The following is a 14,321-nucleotide window of genomic DNA, read 5'->3' as shown; positions in this document are numbered from 1 at the left end:
CGTTTTTTAAAGCTGTAAAATGAGATTTAAAAATAGTACCGTACAATCAAATCTCTTCAAAATACCAGCAGAGAATCAGCAAACCTCTGGAAACTTGAGTCCTCATGTTCTTCATGGTTAGTCTCTTAATTAACAGCTTAGAGATCCCACCTGCTGTCAAAATAATTGTGCCATCCTTTCACTTAATTTTTATATGACCTCAAGGGATTCCCGTTTTGTTTTGTTTTGTTTTGTTTTGTTTTGTTTTTTCCTTCCTGGAGATTCACTGCACTTCCCACATGACTGTTCTCATAAAGTGTTTCAATGCACATGTGACCCCAAGGAAAAACAGAAAAGGAGGATTGTTGCTTTGTTAAAACGTGAGAGCCTTTTCGACGGGAGGGGCTCTGAGAGAAGGGAACTGCCTCGTTAAAACTTTGAGCTGTGCTTGAACACATCCTAAAATGATTTAATTGCCTGTTCCGGTTATAAATTATAAGCTGGGGAGTTTAAAGCCAACTCCCATTGACTAATAAAATGAAAAATATTGGGGTAGGCCAGATACTCGTTTTCTTTATGAATTGGCAAGGTGAAATGTTCTTTACAAGTGACAGTAAACAAAAGTTAGATTAAAAAGATGCCCGGAGGGTATGTGATTCATAAGAAGTATGGAATCTGGATCTACCTCCAGATAAAGAGTGCTAATAAATTACACGCACATCAAATGTAGCTGCTGATACAGTAATAAATGTTGATGTAAAACAAAACTCAGAAGATCTTCTTTGGCAGCCTGCAACCTGCAGGCCAGCCTGGCAGCTGTGTCACTCAGACTTAATCAGGGGAAAGTATATATATATACACACACACATACATATGTATTTACATATTTACTTCAGAGAGGGAGAGGGAGATAGAAACGTTAATGATGAGAATCATTGATTGTCTGCCTCCTGCACACCCCACACTGGGGATTCAAGCCTGCAACCTGGGCATGTGCCCTGACCAGGAATCCAACCATGAACTCCTAGTTCATTAGGTCAACACTCAACCACTGAGCCACACTGGCCAGGCAAGTCTGTATCTTTTTAGATGAAACCGCAAGAACAGAACGCTCTAGGGCTATCTAATGAGAAGGCATTACAGTTCCCTTAAGAGGAATGGATTCTTGGGGAGAAAAGGTTTTGTGTAACAGTCCCCCAGAAGGTCAAGTAAGTGATGCTGCTGAAGAACTAGCATATAATAACAGCAAGAAAAGATGAGCTTAGATGCTTGCATTCATGGTGTTGTAGGTAGACCACAATATTTGCCTACTCCCACTTTCCTTCACAAAATAATATCTGATTTTTTATTTCCACCTGATTAATTTGTATACCTGCTCTTTGCTTTCATCCCCAAAAGTACTCTCATTTTGAAAACTTTGATGAGAAAATGAACGTTTTGGGGTTGGCTTTGATGTTCACTATATGCTGAAAACCGGGAAAGTGACATGAAATAAAAAGACCCCCAGTTTTGAAACTGGAAAACTGGTTCCCTATCTGCCTTGAGTTAGCTGTGAGACCACTTCCTGTGGAAATCCACTTCCTGTCTCTGCACCTCCATGTTTTCATTTATGACATGAGGACCCTGGCCTCGGTGACCTTCACACTCCCTAACTGCAAATTATGACTTCGTAAGCTCCGACCTTGCACGCCCAAGGCTCATTCAAATGACTTCAGGAATGTAAAATAAGAGAGACATGTCCAAGCCCCCTCCCCAGATTTCCTAATCTAATTTATACAGGGTGGGCCCTGGCCTTGGGGAGTGTGAAAACTCCCAGATGGTTGGAGTGTGCAGCCAGGGTTGCTGACCACTGCCTGCCTCGCGAACCAGCTTAGGACTCCCACTTCTCAGCACTGGTTCAGAATCTCTAACACCCTGTGCAATCGTCTGAATCATCCAATTTAGCATTCCCTTTCCCAGCTAGCTTCGGTTTTCCTTCCCAGATTGTTAATGTCTTTTTCTGTGGTGATCACTGAGCCAACCGCTGCTCATGGCAGGTTCTGGAAATATTTCTGAAGACTGAACCTTTTTATTGTCCATGTTCTTGAATTGCAAAATATGTGTGTTGATTTTATACATAAGGTTAGGTTTGCTTGGGTTTCTATCCTGTCTCAAAACCACCACAACTTATTGTAGTTAGTCTATTACTGAGATTTCTATGCTAGACTGTGAGCTCCATGAAAGCAGGGGCCACCACCATTCACCTTTGTAATCCCTACCACTTACTACCTAGTCAGACCAAGAGAGGCATTGAATAAATCACCGCTGAATGAATAACTGAGTGCAGGAATAAGTGCTTGGATAAATGCATTTAAATTCATACCAGTGTATTGACTTGGTCATGGAAAGGGAGTATACAGTCATCTGTATCCTGAAGTGGTATGTGTGTATGTGTGTGTGTGCATGGGCATACATGTGCATGTGTGTGCATGTACATGGGTGTATGTGCATGCATGTGTGCTACATGCATGTCTATTTCAGATGCACCATCACTGCAAGCATTCTTAAGAGGATCCAAAACTTGCTGAGTATTCGAAAGGATCCCTCAGCACCTCTTGGTTCTGCACAGCTGGTAGCTCTGCTCTCCGTAGCTATAGTCCTGGGAAATATGGTATTAATACTGAGTGAACAGATGGTGTAGGGTGTGTTACTTAAGACAGTTTTGCCAGGAGGTAAATTTATGCTTTATAAATGCACTTCAAAACTATGCTATTTGATTTAATCACTTAATGCAAAGACAGCTGCATACTATATTTGCCTTAACTGCAGTTATATGGGTTATCTGCCAATCTGTTAATTATAGTATTTTGAAAGGCTTCAGGAAAACAACAGTAATTATACAGATTGGGGTGGGGGGGGGGAGGAACATTTTTGAAGCCTAAATTCAGACATTCATTCCCAGCTAACAAAAAACTTATTGAAGATTTAGAAAACCTGTTAGGAAAGTGGGAGTGGATGTGATGGTTTTCCTTCTCAAGGGGCTTATGCGTGTCCTCATTCTGCATTAATGACCGTGGGCAACTGCGGGGAGATGGGGACAGAGGTGTGCTCCCACTGGACACGGCTCCAGCCCCTCCTGAGGTCTCTGAGCCAACTGTTCAACTCCTTCAAATTACAAAGAGGAGGAGGAAGGCGAGGAGGATGAAAAAGAGGACGAGGAGGGTCTGCTTTAATTATAAGCACAGTTTTTAATACTTCCCCATAACCTGCTTGCTCCCTGAGCTCTCACTACAGACCTTTTCTCTGTGAAACAGTTGCAGTTATTATTAAGCAGATTGAACTGGTACTTTATCAAGGAAGAGGGGGGATAGTCTGACAGCTTCCTTTTCTTGCCAGCTCCTAGATGCCACATTTGTAGAAGTCTGACCCATTTCCCCTATCCTCTGGGAGTTCACGTTCAATGCATTTCATTGCCATTTTGAGAACAAGATTCCTGTGGGCACCTGTACTAGGTAGGATAAAAGGCTGTACATCAGAGAATTCTGGAAAGAGTATTAGATTACCTGGTCTAACGCTCTCATTTGACCAGTGAGGAAACTGGGGATCCAAGTCCCTTAATTCATTCACTTTCCCAAATTAGTTAAGGAAAACGGGGACTGTGACCAGGGAACCTCTTTTATCAGCGTAGGCAGGGGTGGGCAAACTTTTTGACTCGAGGGCCACAATGGGTTCTTAAACTGGACCGGAGGGCCGGAACAAAAGCATGGATGGAGTGTTTGTGTGAACTAATATAAATTCAAAGTAAACATCATTACATAAAAGGGTACAGTCTTTTTTTTTTTTTAGTTTTATTCATTTCAAACGGGCCGTATCCGGCCTGCGGGCCGTAGTTTGCCCACGGCTGGCGTAGGCCCTTTTAAAATGATCCCTGCTGCCTATATAGAGGCTATAAAGCGACAATAATGAAACAGAAAGAGCAAAGAGTGTATTTTCCTGTCCTGTGTCTAAAGGAGAAGCCAGTAATGCCAACAGTTGTTGTCCTAATTGGCTGCCTAGGGCCTCCACATTCCACAGCTTCCAGCGCTACCCATGCTGGGAACGGTGCCCCATGGAACTGCGCAACCCAGCCCGGATGCTACGAGGCACTGTACCCAAGGACTTTCCCAACATTAACACTGCTAATCCCTGGCGGTGCCAACATCATTCCACGCACACCACCGAGAGGGAAAGCAGCTCTCAGAGGTTAACGTGCCGGTGTCACCCAGATGATTTCTCATGGAGTCTAATCCTCAGACTTGGAATTACTGGATCAAAAGGTATTGCCTTCCTAGGAAAACATTGGTGTTCTTGACATCCTCCCTCCCAAGTGGACTAAAAGTACTTACTCCCATTCTCCGAGGCTCTAGTACTGTGTCTGCTCTCTCCAGGCGAGTAGTTTCGTGACTTGTGACTCCCAGGCACAGCCGTTCATCTGACCAACGTCTTCACAGCCAGGCTTTCTGCAACATTCAACAAACCTCAACTGAGAAACAGACAGGAGCTTAGGCCAGGTCCCCAGAGCAGCCATTTCCAGGTGGTCCTGGTCATGCTGGCACACAGGTGCCCAGCCAACCTAGAGGAGTATCATTCTTTCTTACTTCTTGTGTTAGGGCAGTGGTCGGCAAACTGCGGCTCGCAAGCCACATGCGGCTCTTTGGCCCTTTGAGTGTGGCCATGAAGTTTCAATCTCACTGTATGTGTGCGCCCGCACGTGGTATTTTGTGGAAGAGCCACACACAAGGGGCCGCAGTTTGCCGACCACTGTGTTAGGGGAAGGAAAGGCCAATGCCAAGGTGGGCAGGTGGAGGAGGAACTGGAGAGGGATGGCTTGGATCATGACCCTTCTTAAATCATATTCACCTCATGATAACTGCACCTAAGCTATGAAGGAGCTGGGAGGTACTTGCATCTTCAGTGGCTCCTAGTACTTCCATTTCCTTGTGGCTCTTCAGATCAAAATTGTGAAACTGGCAAGTTATCTGAGTCTTCACGTTTCAGCTTTGATCCACTTTGATATAAAAAGGCAAGTGTTTTATTAAAATTTTAAAATGCATACCTATGTTTGATCACAATTTTCTTATGTTTCAGGCAATATTTTTATTACTATTCTTTGGCTGCTGCTTTCTCTAAGAAGTTCCTTTTCTGACTTTTTGCCATATCTCAAAAAAAAAATAGTCATCTTTGAACGAAGTAAGTGTACCCTCTACCCAGTTAAAGAAGTTCATACATGGGAGGCCAGCATTCCAAAATAGGAGAAATTCTTTCTGGTTAATACTGGGTATGGCACAGGGTTGTGTGTGTGTGTGTGTGTGTGTGTGTGTGTACTTCTTTGTGGTATAAAACAGCTATCAGCAAAGTTTTCTGCCACTAGCCCAATTACCCATTTCTTCTCCTTCCGAAGAAGGCATTGTTCCTAGGAGGTTGTGCAAACTCGGGGGAATTCCAGCTGTTTAGAGATTCACAGCCCCACATAAAAAATCTAGGTGTCTCCTGGCCTCCTCATTTAACCAGCACTGCACCTGGCAATCCTTTTCTTAGATACTGTGATTTAAAGTAGAAAGAAAAATCTCCCACTGTCATCAAAGTTATAACCTGTGTTTGCACCTGCCATTATCACTGCTGCTTTGGAGAGATTTCTGAAACAAGGGAGCAAAACCAACTTCATTCAATCGTCTACCAAATGGAAGCCTTCTCTTTTATAAATCACTTGTGTTTTCCTTGTACTTCATTTCATTTTTTAAAATCTAGTAAGTTTTACTTTTTAAATACAGAAAAAAACCCCAGACCCACTCAAATGTAGCCAAACTGATCTTTAGGAAAAACAAACAAAGGCAATTTAATAGAAATAGGATAGTCTTTCAATAAATAGCTGGAACAATGGCACGCTCATATGCAAAAATATGAATCCAAACACAGACCCTGCATCTTTCACAAAACATAACTCAAAAGGGGTCATAATCCGAAGTGAAAAATGCAAAACTATATAATTCCTAGAAGATAACATAAGAGAACTTCTAGATGATCTTCAGTTTGGGAGTTTTTAGATGCAACACTGAAAATATAAAAAAAATAAGTTGGATTTTACTAAGAAAAACTTCTGTTTTCTGAAAGATATTGTCAAGTGAATGAAAGACAAGGCATACATATACTTGGAGGAAGTATTTTCAAAATATTCATCTGAAGAGTTACTTGTGTACAATAGACACAACCTTTAAAAATTCCACAATAAGAAAACAACCCAATTTAAAAATGGGCAAAAGGTGCCTGAATAGATATCTCACCAAAGAAGATATACATGTGGGAAATAAGCATGTAAGAATACTCTAAACATCACATCGCATAAGAGAAATTGTAAATTAAATCAACAATGGGATACTACTGCACACTTACCAGAATGGCCAAAATCCAAAACACTGACACCACCAAATGCTGGTGAGGGTGCAGAGCCACTGGAACTCTCCTCCACTCCTGGGGGGACACAAACCGCCACAAGTAAGAAAGTCTGGCAGTTTCTCACAAAACTAAACTTACCCTTTGCCCCAGCCAGTTTGGCTCAGTGGATAGAGCATCAGCCTGTGGACTGAAGGGTGCCAGGTTCGATTCCGGTTAAGGGCACATGCCCAGGTTTTGGACGTGATCCCCAGTAGGGGGTGTGCAGGAGGCAGCCAATCAATGATTCTCTCTCATCATTGATGTTTTTCTCTCTCTCTTCCTCCCCTTTCCTCTCTAAAATCAATAATATATATATATTTTAAAAAACACATGACCCAGCATTCATACCCATTTGAGTTAAAAACTTAATGCCCACATACAAGCTTGCACATGTTAGGCAGCTTCGTTCATAATTACCAAAAAGTAGAAGAAATTGAGAAGCCCCTTAATATGTGATTGACAAATAAACGGATACATTCATATAATGGACTGTTATTCTGTGATAAAAGAACTAAGCTATTGAGACACCAAAACCATGAAGGAATTTATTCTCTTTAGATAGATAGGAAATTATATGACATTCTAGAAAAGGCGGAACCATCAAAACAGTAAAAAGGTCAGTGGTTGCCAGGGGGAGGGGGGAGATGAACAGGTGAAGCACAGTGGATTTTAGGTGTTGAAACTATTTTTATGGTGCTGTAATGGCAGGTAAATGGCATTATGCCTTTGTCAAAACCCATAAGCTGTGCAATGTCAAGCGTGAACCTTAATGTAAAGTAGGACTTTAGTTACTGATAATGTATCGATATTGGTTCATTAATCATAGCAAATGCAGTACATCAGTGCAAGATATTAATAAGGACAATTGTGTTAGGTTGGGAGGAGGGGTATATGGGAACTCTGTACTATGCACTCAAAAAGAAAAAAACTTTAAACATCACATTTATTTTAAGAGGCCAGAACTTTGGGGTGTGATGATATCATTTATGAAATGATTTGGAAACTCCTTTTTCAGATCACCTTAACAAACTGTGATAAGAAGCCAAAGTTATTTTTTCTTAGAGTTTCTGAAATAATCAAGTCATTAGAAGGTGACATAAGTGAAAAATTTATTTATACACCTTTCTAAACTTTTGTTTATAAATAGAATTTGTTTTAAAAACTGAAATTAAATAGGTTTATGGCATGACCTATTTGTGAAAGATGGATTCCAAAAAGGTTATGAGCAATGACAGTGTTATTAGCATATTGCATCATTTCCCAATATATTGATGTGAAAAACTGCCTTCATTTAGATGTCCAAATACTGATTTTAATAAAATTTTTCAGAAATGTTAATATACTCCCTCATGCACACACACACAAATAAGGAAACAATGGTTAAGAGAGATGAGGGGCCAGGAAACAGGACCCTGACGGGAGAGATGGGTGTGAAGAGAAGAAATGCATGGGACCACAGGGGGAGTATGGAAAAGGGAAGGAACTAGGTCAACATTAAATTTATAATATTCATGTTCACATTATTTTCTTATAGAATACAAATGACACTCTGCTATAAATTACATTTTATGAAACAATTCTGGAGTGATCCCCTCTACTGCTCAGCATGGCCTGAAGGCCAAGGGTACATCTCCTTTGTCCACCAAGCTCTTCTTTCTCAGAGATTCTTCTCACACAGAGCCACACCTGCTGTACTTTAAGTTGCCCTAGAGTGCCTCTTAAGACTTTACACAGAAAACCTTCTGGTAAGTGATTTAGAAATGGATCAAGTAAACAAAGAATATCGGTTTCCAGTGCATGCCATGGCTGTCAGAAGCACAGCTGGAGCAGGGAGCTCCGAATGCAGCTTCCGTCTGAGCAACTTAAGTCTCTCCTTGCCCAGGAATAGTGGAAAGGATGCCACTGAGAGCCATACCCATTTTGAGGAATGAAAATGGCATTTGGCCATGCAGGTTGCAAGGCATGATGCCTTGTGTTGCTTTTGGTCCCAACAAGGTTCCTTATCACAATGGAATCCCATCAGATTCTTGCGGATATAATGTATATGAACAATTCTGAATTGTCTACAGACTACAGAGACCTAAGTATACTACTAACACTTATACTCATTTAGCTCTGATTTTTTTCCTATCATATTTCCCCAACTAAATAGTAAATTCCTTAAAGTCAGGAAATATGTGTCTTCTATTTTTGGCTCCTAACACCACTCTTAATTGAAACACAGGGTGTGCTGAAGAAATGTTTAATTAAATTTTTAAGAGTTTCACATAGATTTCATTCACACCTAAGTAAATATATTCAAAAGCATATGTGGTACGGGATGTAAATTTGTTGTGCTTCTCCCTTTCCTTCTTGAAAGGATTATTCTTGTTCTAAAATCAATTTCAAAACTGTATGTTAAAATAAACATAACTGCCTTTCATTTTTATTTTCTCCAAGGTTATTGCAAATCCTCTCATATTAATGTCACGTGCTATCACTGTACACTTACCTACAAGCTCAGGGATATGTGAAGATAGCTATTATAATACATGAGCATGTGGATTTTTAGAATTTCTCTAGACTCTGTCTATATGAGTACTTAGGTGTACTTTTTATTCAGCATTGATTCATATTTTGACATATGTGTGAATATATCTAGAAATAAAACAAAATCTGACCAAGACATAAAACAGACTTTTGATAGAATTGTTGCCTTTCCACAATACAACTTACACAGAAATGGTTGAAAATGAAATCCTCGTTGCAGGCTTTCAACTTCCAGCCATGTTAACGTAACTGGGGTCAGACTTGTCATCTTGCTGTTCAAGGAAAATAACCTGCAAACTGGTCAAAATATCAGATAAAACTATATTCAGGTGGTGGAACACAGGCAGTACCGGACAGTGGTCCAGGAGGAGAAAACAATTGTGATGATTCCTATACTTATCCTGATGATAAAAGCCTGAAGATTTGTTTTTGAAATCCTCAGCGAGGAAAGAGAGAGAGAGAGAGAGAGAGAGAGAGAGAGAGAGAGAGAGAGAGAGAGAGAGAGAGAGAGAGAGAGAGAGAGAGAAAGAAAGAGAAACATTGATTGGTTGCCTTCTGTATGCTCCCTGACTGAAGATCAAACCCACAGTCCAGGTATGTGCCCTGACTGAGTATTGAACCTGCAACCATTCAGTGCATGGGGCAACACTCAAGCAACTGAGCCACTCTGGCCAAAGTCTGAAGAATTTTTTAATGGACCATAGTGCAGGTAAACAGAACTCAAGCAGAACTCAGACAACAAATTTGGAGTTTGGGGAGGCCAGAAAAACTTGAATTTTCATGCAGAGACACAGGACTATCCAGAAAATATCTCCAGAAATCTGAATAGGGGTTCCTGAACATAACATTGCACATGCATAGGATAAAACTCCACAAGGAAACCACTGGAATCCTGTAACATGAAGAGTCTCAGAGCTCCCACAGGGCTGGGCGTGTATTTACAGTCTGTCAGAGTAGAGTTCTTATTGAAAATGCAGGGTATTCAAAATGGACACTTAAAAATGTATGCCTTAGTCGTAGAGTTAAACTAGCTGTTGAGTGAAAGCTATTCTAGACCTGCCCTAATAGTGCTTAAAAGCAAGACTCCAAGGTATCAAGCTGATGTGTAAGTTATATAACTACCTGTCAGAACCACCTTCACTGGTGTTTAAAAAAAAGACAACAAAATAAAACATCCAATTCTGTGTAAAAATAATCTATATCAAACGTCTAGAAATGAAAACAACAATGTTGAGAAGGCTAGCATATAATCAAAACTTACTAAACACGCAAAGAAGCAAAACAATAGCCATTATCCAGGAGAAAACAAATGCAGAAACAAAAATAATAGAATTAGCAAAGGCATTATATGAATTTTTATAAATCTACTTAGGACTTAAAAGAAGATGTAACCTCATGAAGAAAGAAGAGGGCATTATAAAAACATTGCTTTTAGAATTCAAAAATATCTGAAATTTTACAATTCGCTACATAAGAAAAGGCCACTAAAATTAAAGGTACATCAACACAAACTGACAAATGGAAGAAAAAATAGAAGAAAAAAAACCCCACAGGGAAAATGAACTGAGACGGAAGGACCTGTGGATTAAGTGGCCTAATGTACATATAATTGAAGTCCCAGAAGAAGGGTGGTAATAAAAATATTTCAGTAATAATGGCCCTTTTTAAAAAAAACTGGTGAAATCTATAATTGTAACACAAACCAAGCACATAAAACAAAAGAAAACTATATCCAGGCAAACCATAATCAACTTGCAGGAAAACAGCCATAAAGATAAATTCTTAAATGCAACTAGGAAGAAAGTGGGCACACTACATGTTAAGCAATAAAGTTGAAAACAGTTTTATATTTCTTGACAGAGAATGTGCAGGCCAGATGTATTACTTTGCTATGGCTGCCATGACAGTGCCACAGACTGTGTGGTTTAAACAACAGACATTTATTCCCTCACAGTTCTGGAGTCTAGTGGTCCCAGATCAAGGTGTTGGCAGGCTGGTTATCTTCTGAGGCTTCTCTCCTTGACTCGTGGATGGCCATCACCTTCTGGTGGTGCATTTACAAAGGCTTCTTTCTATACGGCCCTATCTCCAAATACAGTTGCATTCTGAGGTACTGGGGGGTAGAACTTCAACATACGAATTTTGGGAGGGCACAATTTCGGCTCACAATGCCAAATAATGAAATGACATTTTTGAAATGGTAAATGACAATGAAAACTCTATAATTATAAAACCAGTGAAAATGTCATTCAAAAATAAAGGAAAAATAAGAACATTTCATACAAATTGAAGCTAAGAGAATTCATTGGGCCACAAAAACTTCTGCAAGTGTAAAGAAAGCAATAGCAAATAAGAATTTAGATACACAAAATTAAGGACTTCTGCTTCCAGCAAAGATGCAGTAAAAGATCAGAGTTATCCTCCTACGTGAAACTATATGAAGCAGACAAAATATATAAAATAAGAATTTAGAAGATATTGCACGTGAGGTAATAAAGGTCAATGACCCTGAGAGGCAGGAATCAAATGAGGTGAGTTTCCATGCTGTAGTGCAGGAAGGGGAAACCCAGTCATAGCTCAGGAATTCTGTGACTTAAGGAGATAGAGGTGAGAGTCTAGTGAAACCAAAGTAGCTAGCATTTTCAGGACAGAATACCTGAGAGAAGAGAGCTACAAGGAGAAAACTCTGGAATCGCAGAGAGTCACCTGCAAGTATGTAGCTGAGTACTGATTGGTGTATGTGGGTGAGAAAACTACTTGAGGCTGTAGAAAGAATCACTTAAAACAATTCAGGTAATAATGCCTGGGACTCCCACAAGGATGGGAAGAGTTATTATTCCCACCAGCCATATGGGAAAACCCTCATGATTCACGAGGCAGTGGGTAAAAGACACAGAAAGAATAATTAGCTCTGAATGGAGCACTGGTCCATTATCACCTAACAAATCTTAAAAAGCAAGACCTGGAAGGACCTAATTGTTTCCAAGTAAATTAACTGTGTTCCAGAATAAAACTCAAAAAATATTTATATAAATACAAAAACTATCCAGCACCTCACAAAATAACATTCACAATGTTTGACATCCAACCCAAACTGAAGGGTAGGGAAACATGACCTATAATGAGATTGATCAATCCATAAACACTGCTCAGAATTGACACAGAGAAGAGAGAATTTTAAAATATTAAAAGAGCACTAGTAAACTAAGGGACAAATTAGAGCACCTCATGTCAATGGTCTAACTGGAGTCCCTGAGAGGACAAGTGAGAAAGCATTTTTGAATAAATAATAGCTAAAACATTATTTAAATTTGTTTAAAATTATAAACTTACAGATCCATGAACCCCTAGTGTAAGAAACATTAACAGTATTTCTCAACACCAGTAGTAAAGAAAAACATCTAAGAAGCAGTCAAAAAAAAAAAAAAAAAGAGCACATTCTGTACACAGGAACAAAGATAAAGATGACAGCAGATATCTTATCAAAATCGATGTACATGAGAAAAGAGTAGGATAAGTTCTTTAAAATAGTAAAAGGGAAAAAAAACCTTTGCAAACTTAGAATTTTATATCCAGTAAAAAATATCTTTCAAAGGTAAAGACAAAAATAAACACTTTTAAGTACAAAAGCTGAATTAATCATCAGAAAATCCACATTTACAAGAAATGTAAAAAAGAAGTCCTTCAACCAGGAGAAAAATGATACTAGATAGAAATATCGATCTAAAAAAGGACTAAAGCACATGAAATGTTGCTTAACATGATTATTCATTAGAGAAATACAAAGTAAGACAAAGTAAAACCACTACACACCTAATACCTATTAGAATAACTACAATAAAAAGAGTGACCATTGCCCTAGCTGATTTGGCTCAGTGGATAGAGCGTCGGCCTGTGGACTCAAGGGCTCAAGGGTCCCAGGTTCGATTCTGGTCAAGGGCACATGCCTGGGTTGCGGGCTTGATCCCCATTTGGAGATGTGCAGGAGGCAGCCGATCGATGATTCTCTCTCATCATTGATGTTTCTATCTCTCTTTCCCTCTCCCTTCTCTCTGAAATCAATAAAGATATATTTAAAAAAATAATAAAATAAAATAAAAAAAAAAAGAGTGACCATATGAAGTGTTGGTGAGGATATGAAGAAAGTGAAACTCATCCTATCTAATAAAAGAGAAACATGGTAATTAGCCATACGTCCGCTACCCGTCCCATTGGCTAATCACTGAGATATGCAAATTAACTGCCAACCAAGATGGCGGCCGGCAGCCAGGCAGCTGACTCGAACAGGGAGGCTTGCTTGCTTCAGTGACGGAGGAAGCCAGGTTCCCTGCCTGCCTTGCCGGCCTCTCAGCTGCTCTCTAAGAAACATTGTAACAAATATAGAAGCTAAACAAACCCCCAGAAACCTGCTTTAGTCAGCCCAGCTTCAGCCAGCCGGACCTCAACATTGTTTCAAATACAGAAGGTAAACAAAGGCCAGAAACCTGCTTTCAGCAGCAGAGGTCTCATAGCTGGAGCCGAGCCTCAGAGCTAAAGCTGGCCCAGAATTTAAAAAAAAGGAAAAAAGGACAGGTTGGGAGCTTCAGTCACCCGCCAGCCTGAAAACAGCCCTCAGCCCCTCACCCAGACTGGCCAGGCACCCCAGTGGGGACCCCCACCCTGAAGGGGGTGTGACCAGATGCAAATAGCCATCATCCCCTCATCCAGGCTGGCCAGGCACCCCAGTGGGGACCCCCACCCTGATCCAGGACACCCATCAGGACAAACCAGCCGGCCCCCACCCATGCACCAGGCCTCTATCCTATTTAGTAAAAGGGTAATATACCTCCCAGCACTGGTATCAGCAGAGCCTCAAGGCCTCCCGGCACCGGGATCAGCGTGACAGGGGGCAGCGACCAAACCCCCTGATCGCTCTGCAGCTCTGTGTGTGATGGGGGCAGGACCACAACCTCCCTATCCACCCTGCTCTGTTCATGACAGAGGAAGGCGCCCCAACCCCCTGATCAGCCCTGCTCTGTGCCTGATAGTGGGGAGCTCCCCAACCCCCTGTTCGCCCTGCGGCTCTGTGTGTGACAGGGTGCGGCGCCCCCCCCCCCCATGGGCCCTGCTCTGTGTGTGACAGGTTAGAGCCATAACCTCCCCATCGGCCCTGCCCTGAGTGTGACAGTGGCGGTGCCCCAACTCCCTGATCGGCCCTATTCTGTGGGTGATAGAGGGCAGAACCCCAACCCCCTGATCTGCCCTGCTCTGTGTGTGACAGGGGGCGGTGCCCCAACTCCCCTATCGGCCCTACTCTGTGAGTGACGGGGGGAGCTCCCCAACCCCCTGATGGGCCCTGAATAAGGTGCGTGATAGGGGGGAGC

The sequence above is a fragment of the Myotis lucifugus genome, unplaced genomic scaffold, assembly GCF_000147115.1.
Source record: "Myotis lucifugus unplaced genomic scaffold, Myoluc2.0 scaffold_79, whole genome shotgun sequence".
NCBI lineage: Eukaryota > Metazoa > Chordata > Mammalia > Chiroptera > Vespertilionidae > Myotis > Myotis lucifugus.
Note: the sequence above shows the minus strand (reverse complement) of the source record.